Raw genomic sequence first — 8,602 nt, 5'->3', positions numbered from 1 at the left:
ACCACATCACACAAGAATATGGTCGACTAATTTGGTGCATAGTATTGGAAACATACTCGAAAGAAATCCAACATGTATCCTTTGTTTAAAATATTTGATATTTTAAAAGAATATTCAAATATTTCATAAAAATCAATTCATTAATCGAATCGTAATAATTAAATAAAAAGATAATTTGAAAAGGCGAACCAAATCGTTGGAAGTATTTAAACCTAGCTAGAAAATTTAAGTCAATGAAAATGGAAATTAAGGATAATTGAACAGTAAACTGAGATTGGATGAATAGCTGCATTCAATACCCATAAATCCATCTGAAAAGAAAACATTTATACATGTTTTCACCGAAAACATGAATTCGGATCTGGCCCCATTGCTATTCTTCAATTAATATTAATTTGTGTTTACAGTATTTAATATCTGCTGTCACATGCAATTGTTTCAAATAAAGGCCAACACAGTGGTTTGCCGTAATTAGTTACTAGTGCACCGACGCACGCGTTACGTACTTATATAATATTTTTTTTATAATTCATGGAGTTTATATTTAAATGAAGATTAAAATATAATTATAAGAAATAGTGAGGGAGTACACCGCAATTTTGACATATAAATTAAAAATAAATAGAAAAAGAAAAACATCGACACACACGTTGCATGCTAGTATAATATATTTTATAATTCATTTAGTTTATATTTAAATGAGAATCAAAATATAATTATAAGAAATAGTGAGAGACTACACTGCAATTTTGACATAAAAATTTAAAAATAAATAGAAAAAAAAAGAATAAAAAAATGTTTCAAGTAAGAATTGAACATATAACTTAACGTATAAAAAACAAAGACTATATCTGAACTACATGTAACTTGCATTAAAGTTTTAACATTTTATTAATATGTAAAATTATTAAAACAGACCATGATATCAAAAATTAGTTATTTTAAGCGTCTCAAACTTAATAAGATAGTATAGATATATTAATTATTATGATATAGTAATCTACAGTTCATATTTTTCAAAATAAATAGTATTAAATTAGTATATTATCAACCTGAGGAGGAAAGACTACGAGCGGCTAAACGGCGGCCGGAAAAGGAAGGATGGGCGGCGGCTGAAGGTGAAGTTGAATTAAGCTTCTGCTGGGATTCTGTAGGGTGACGAGGGTGGAAAACAGCAGGGGATACGGTTCGGAATGGGACCTATGAGATCTACAGAGCGGTGATGCAGGCGCGGGGTCAGCAAATTACTTGCGGCCATTAATCACTACTTCATCTTTATCGTCATTCTTCGTAAACTACTAGAGTAAAATTTTATGAGTTGATTTTGCCTACCTCTTAATTAATTTAACATATATCATACATGAATTTGATCGTTGTCTCGTGAAAAGACTAATTTTGGAATTTTGTTTGGATAATTATATGATTATCTCTTGATATCTGGAAAATCTCGATTAAATAATATTAGCAAATCGTGAACGTGTGTTTGTGAAGTTGGCAGTTTGGGTCATCATGGAAAGATATATGATCCCATTTACTGAGGTTGATATAAATTTTCCCACGATATTCATCATGCATGTCCACCAAAACTAGCTTTTTCTTATTGACCAAGTCCATGTATTATTATTTAATCATTTGCAATAAAATAAAGATATTAATACCGTGAAGAGATATTCTAGAAATAAGCAAAAAGATTTACAAGGTTAGATTATAGGTAAAAATTTGTGTGAGACGGTCTCACAGGTCTTATTTTGTGAGACGGATCTCTTATTTGGGTTATTCATGAAAAAATCACTAGTAGAATTTCTTTGATTTACTTCGCATATTCAATGAAGTCATAGGTAAATAATTGCCGAAGTAGACGCACGTGAAGTGATAGGGTACCATTTTACTTCGCATTATAACCGAAGTCGTATCTAAGAAATTAGTGAAGTCTTTGATGCGAACGACTTCGTTGTTATGGAACTATGATGAAGTAAATATATTCTATAACTTCGCCATTATTTTTATTTGTTGAAGTATTTGGTATTTTGTTACTTTACAGTTTACATTTATTGACGAAGTGATTCTTGATCACCACCATACTAATTTAACAAAGTAGTGAAGTAAAAACATAATTTTCACTTAATCAAAATAATTTAATTAATATACAATAATAACGTTATTTATATATATACATACACATATATAACTTAAAATACATTCATTTGATTCATAAATTATTTATCTAAAAATGATGAAATCCACAAATCCACAAGTATATCTATCAATCCACAAGTGTATATCCACAAATCCACAAGTATAACCCAAAAATGTATCCACAAGTACGTATAACCCAAAAATGTATCCACAAGTATATCCACAATACCAAAGTGTACGTATATCCACAAGTAAATCCTACACAAAGACTCACATGATCCATTTAAGCACCTACATAAGAGTAGACGAATTCGCTCCATTCATTTCTGACTTAATCATATTGAGATTGGTTGTAATATTGGTTCTTGATTGATCCTGCAAACTGAAATGTAAATAATGAATGTGATAGAACATGAATGACATGTCACAAGGGAGCTTTCTGTAGCGTGGAAAAAGAAATTCTTTAAAGAGTATAAAAAAATACAAATATAAAGCAAACAAGTTCAAATATAAAGAAACGACTCATTTCAATTTACTGAAAAATTTAGTTGAGAAGTTCAACAAATGGCAGGTCTCTGTTGACTGTAAGTTGTTCATGATAAATTGTAATTGGACAACAAAATTGTCACTTTGATGTTATAAATCACTTTTTCATAGTAAACAACTGATTTTCCTTAAAAAAAATAAAATAAACATCATTCTTTTTTACACCAACTTGTAACATAACTACTCTAATCAGTAAGCAGTTTTCTCATACTCTACTAGTACACTGTAACTACTCTAATCATGTCCAGTGGAAAATTTCAAAATTTTTGCAATAACTATCATGATAAAATCAAGCTCAAATCATGAACACAATGAACAAGGTAGAAGGAAATCCAATGAAATAAAGAATTACTTTTCAAGTTACAAAGACAGATTATGTCATAAGAACCAATATAAAGGGTGGTACCTGGTATGAATTATGAATATCTCTCATACCCTAAGCCTCCAACACAAATGACGTGAATTCCCAAAACTTTGTTGGCGCCATGTTAATTAAAAAAAACTACAAAATTCTAGTCCAAGATATCCTTCCACCACTTATGAAAGAAACAGGAAACTTAAAGATCATCTAAATTCTTGGCAATAACTTTCCACACACTGAAACTATTTGAGAACTGAGATATTCTTTAGCACAAATATGAGCATGAAAAACATTATCCACATAGGTGAAATCAAAGAGATAGTCAGAACTTATTATAATAAACTGAAAATTAAAGAGAAAAGCCCATTACTTATTCAGAAATAAAAGGTGCAGATATTTAATAATGAGATCAACCTCAAGCACATGCCGCCATTCTTTTCCAGGTAACTGCACAAGAAGTATATGTCAGATGTATCAATACCGTGCTCGAGTTATAAGCACACCAAATAGAAAATCAATAAAGAATGTAAATTTACAAACAAGGGCGGTAATGTCGTACAGAGGCACAAGCAATGTAATGCCAAACAGTTTAGGACTTTGCTCCTTGAACATGCTTGATGCTATTTCAGAAATGTATTCCTCCCAATCCATTGGTGGTATCACTTGAAAGGGTACCTTACGAAAAAGAGCACACACAAAGCTAATTAAAAAAGAGTTTTCAACATAGACAATAATATACCACTAATAGAAACTGACGAATTGCTAGAAAACTTACTTTAAATAAGAAATATGTAACTCATAATTCAAACGATTACTAACACTTTACATTCCATCACAAAGGAAAACAATTTGAACATTTAAATAGTCAATTATTACACTAACATAATTGAAAACTCAAGGAATTTCAAAACTTCAAGATCAAATATCAGAAGATGAATGCCAAGTATGCCCAGAAATGGACCCTGCAAATTGCAATCTTCTTACTCATTGAGGAAAATAATCAAACGCCTACAATTCACTAAGTGAGTTGTACGAGTCTAAAATCAATGTTGAACATAAACAGCCTCAAAATGAAAAAATACCACCACAACAAGCTCAACCACACTACAATATCCCAACAAAACAAACCAGATACCAAGGAAAACATAAACGCGCAGATAACGAACCCTAGAATGGTCCCTTGTGCAAACCAGAACCCAGGTGCTATATCATTGATTGGCAGAAGAATCAGTACCTAGAAACACTAAAACAACTACCCCTTCACGTAATAGAGTCCATATAAATCAGAATAAAAGAACTCAAGAACTTAAACAGAGCAGAATCGTTATTTGTATGAAAATGCGATGGAGCAGCAACTTTGGATCATCGAAGGCATATGAAAGTAACTAAGTCTAAGAACGAATCAAACCAAATGAAGCAGCAAAGCTGACCAACAATCTGGAAGATCCGGTTAGGGTTCTTCAAAATAAGGATCAGGAGCTACTATGAAATGAAAGAGACGATATGTAAAAATTGGTTAACTTAAAATTTATATTAAAAAAATGGACCGCTAAATATAAATTTCAAATTTTTTTAAAGTTTTTACTTAATCAAAACTATTCTATCGAAGTAAAATGTTACAAAAAATTAGAAGTGAAGTCCGTGTTTTTTAAGTTGTGAAGTAAAATATAATGTTTTACTTCGCTGATGTTATTACCGAAGTTGATTGGTATATACTACTTGATAATTAACAATCGCCGAAGTAAATAGTGGCGAAGTAAAAACCAAAAATTCTACTAGTGAATATTACATTTTTTCCTAAGAATGTTACTTTTTTTATCGTGAATATCGGTAGGATTGACCCGTCTCACAGATAAAGATTCGTGAGATCGTCTCACAAGAGACATACTCTAGATTATATCTATGGAAAAAACAAAACCATGTCTAGTAATGTGGAATATGCATAACAAACACACATTATAGTAGGTTTAATTTAATATCAGCTAGTATTAAATATACGCACAATAAATTAAAAGGCGGTTAACCAAAATGTATAGCTTATAAATAGAATTCTTTGTAAATATTCATTCATTTTTCAATTCTCATATGTAATATGGTATCGGAAGAGCTTTCGGGCTCGCAACAACAATATCGTCATTTATTGGATTTTGCATGTATTCCGCTTGGAAGGAAATCTCTGCTAGCATTCTTTTTGCGGATTCTGTCCCAGACATTTGGGAGGATCACAAAGAACTCTTTCAACAATGCAATGGTCCCCGTGTGTTTAAATTATGGCGTGAGTTGATTAATTTGTGTCAAGAACAAGATCTTGTTAGAGTTTATTTCACGAACAGAGCTGCTCATCGGTTAGCTCGTGAAGCTTCTGTAGTTTCTTCTTTTGTTGTTTGGTATTCTGGTAATATACCAGCTTGGTTACTTAGTATTGTAAATCAAGATATTATGAAGTAATGGATTTGTTTTACTTTAAAAAAAAAAAGACTAAGGAAAAAATAATTTTTCCTTGATTAATTTTTGTTGTTGATATTATTGTGATTTTAAAATTTAGAGTTTTGTCTTTTTAAACTAATAAGATTTTATAAAATATTGATATCTATGATAAGATTATCTAGAATATTGATATCTATTATAAGATATCTAGATTTATTATACCATTATTAAAAAAAAGAGTGAGTCTCATGTGAGACCGTCTCACGGGTCATAATTCGTGAGACGGGTCAATCCTACCCATATTAATAATAAAAAGTAATACTCTTAGCATAAAAAGTAATACTTTTTCATGGGTGACCCAAATAAGAGATCCGTCTCACAAATACGACCCGTGAGACCGTCTCACACAAGTTTTTGCCTAAAAAAAAATTATTTCCTAATGAAATTTCGCTATGGGCTTCGTTCGCCCTTCTCGATTGAGTATAGCTTATCTTCCTTTCATTTGGTGCTAAGGAAGACGACAGGGAACCATAAACATAAGAGATCATTGATGCGGATCGCGTGTGGCTTTTGAAGTTGAAGGAGAGCAGTGAAACGCTGCAGGAGAAGCAAATAATTACGTCAGTGAATTAATAAAGAGTTCAAGTCAAGGCGTATTGAAGTATTGAGAACGTTCAACCACAACATCTAATCATTGTTTTGATTAGTGTGTCGTTTATTCGAGACCTTCAGCTTCACGTTTGTTGCATCCATAGTTTTGATTTTATGTTTTGAAATATATGTTTGGATGCACTTTTTCCCCTCACTTGTTAAGGGAGTTAGCTTTTCTTTGTTTACTAGTTTTGATTTTTGTAAACTGTCAAGTTTTCTAGTGAACCGTTTTATCCTAAGACACCTCACAAGTATTTATATTTGTACATGGTTTATTATGTCTTATTTTATTAATTAAAGTTTATTTGTGTATTTAATTATTATAATTCGCTACATGTTGTGAATATGTGTTATGATACCTGCATACCACACCTAAATCCGATACACATAATCGTAATATTTTTGTACTTTTATGTTAAACAATTCTTTCAATTGGAATCATTTGGTATCAGAGCTTTGGCTCATTGAATTTAAGTATCTTGTTCTTAAATTTTCAGATCTAAAATTATCCTTTCGTATGTTTTTCAGATCTGCGTCGTTCTATCGTTCTCAGTCTTTTCGTGAATATGTGATTCTCGAAATTTTGTGTTATTTTTTCTAGGGATTTTCGAGTGCACAATTCCATCTTGTGCAAGAGAGAGAAAAAAAATACAAAAAATCCGAAAATTTGCTACAAATTTGTTTTGGTATTTTGTTCCATTCTCTTTTTTGAGTCATGTTCAAGTGTCACTCACGGTAAAAAAAAAATTCAAATTTATTGTCTACGCAGTCCAAGTGAGTCCATCACAATTGTTCACGAGTTGAACTTGATTCTTTGATTTATACAAATACAAGGCTTGAGCACCTTTGAGAGAACTCTCGAATTCGATTGAAATTACTTGAGTGCGAGTGAACTTTTTTTTGGAGTGACCGATGAGTATTTGAAGTGAGGAGAGGACGAAACAAAAAAGAAAAGAGAGACGAGTGCATTTTTTTTGCAGTGACTGTAAGTATTCGGGTGAGGGATATTTTGTTTTCTACTAATGTTTTCTTGCTGTACTACTTCCGAAAGGAAAATGGAGTGGGAGGTAGGAGATAGTTCGAACCAAGGTTTGTCTAAGGTTCAAATGGAGGCGTTGTTCAGTCATTTTAGTAAGATGACGAGGACCCAGTTGGAGCCATTACATGAGCGGTTGGATAAGCTTGAAGTTATTGCGAGTGGGAGTAAGTATAAGCCTAAAGATTTGGGTAGAGGAGAAGGCGAGGAGGAATATAATTTGGGGGGAGACGAGGAGAGTCAAAACGAGAATTGGGGTAGGAACGGACGAGAAAGATGGTTTGGTAGAGGAAGAAGTGAAGCCGTTCGGGGTAGCTACGTTGATGAGAATAGGGAAGATGGTACCATGAATAGTATTAAGATGAATATTTCATCGTTCCATGGGAAATCTGACCCTGATGCATATTTAGAGTGGGAAAAGAGGGTAGATTTTGTGTTTGAAAGTCACCACTACTCCGAAAAAAAAAATATTAGGTTGACGGTGGTTGAATTTCTAGACTACACTCTCATTTGGTGGGATAAACTAGTGACCACTGGGAGGAGATATAATGAGAGACCCATTGAAACTTGGGATGAGATGAAGAGGGTCATGAGTAAGAGGTTTGTGCCCAGTCATTACTATAGAGAAATGTTTAAGAGGAACTTTGAGACAAGGAATAAAGAGTGTGGAGTACTACTATAAAGAGTTGGAAGTAGTCATGATTGGGGTAAATATAGAGGACGATAGTGAGGCGACGATGGCACGTTTTCGTAGTCATTTGAACAGGGAGATTTAAGACCAAGTGAATCTTAGACACTACTTGGATCTAGATGAGATGGTGCACATGGTCATAAAGGTAGAGCAACAACTCAAGAGGCGAGGGGTTGACCGCATCAATCAAACTGGGAGTTCGTCATCTTCTTGGCGACAAAATGTGGTGAGACGTGAAGAGAATAAGGTGATGACCAAGCCCAAGACTGAGACCAAGCAAGAGACGCCTAAACAAGGAGTGCAAGGTAAATCTAAACTCCTCTTATTCGTTCTAGGGATATTAAATATTTTAGGTGTCAATGGGTTGGTCATATTGCTAGCCAGTGTCCTAATAAGAGGGTAATGATATTGAATGGATATGGTTAATCTGAGTCTCAAAGTGAGGGTGATGATGATGAGATTCCTGTGTTAGAGAATCTTGATGAGGGATATGAGGCGGTTGTATGTGAAGCACTAGTGACTCGGCGGATCACGAGTGCCCAAGTCAAGGAGGAGGAGACGAACCAAAGAGAGAATTTATTCCATACTAGGTGTTTTGTAAACGAAAAGGTTTGCAATCTTATCATAGATGGGAGAATTTGCACTAATGTGGCTAGTAGTGAGATGATACAAAAATTGGATTTGCCTATATTAAAGCACCCTCAATCATATAAGCTTCAATGGTTGAATGATTGTGCGAAAGTGAAGGTGAACA

At 33.2% G+C, this 8,602-nt stretch overlaps 1 long non-coding RNA gene across 2 annotated transcripts; it reads right to left on the bottom strand.

Moving 5' to 3' along the window:
- Positions 1-2,261: 2,261 nt before the first annotated feature.
- LOC140833714 (uncharacterized) lies at positions 2,262-4,563 on the bottom strand. Of its 2 annotated transcripts, XR_012118534.1 has the most exons (4): positions 4,210-4,563; positions 3,603-3,718; positions 3,458-3,490; positions 2,262-2,518 (listed from the first exon to the last, which is right to left on the bottom strand). It is a non-coding gene; the product is annotated as an uncharacterized lncRNA (long non-coding RNA). The 2 variants fall into 2 exon arrangements; XR_012118533.1 differs by having other exon boundaries at positions 3,603-4,563.
- Positions 4,564-8,602: the final 4,039 nt, after the last annotated feature.

The sequence above is a fragment of the Primulina eburnea genome, chromosome 6 (genome assembly GCF_022965805.1).
Source record: "Primulina eburnea isolate SZY01 chromosome 6, ASM2296580v1, whole genome shotgun sequence".
Lineage (NCBI taxonomy): Eukaryota > Viridiplantae > Streptophyta > Magnoliopsida > Lamiales > Gesneriaceae > Primulina > Primulina eburnea.
This window is presented reverse-complemented; position numbering and strand designations above follow the sequence as displayed.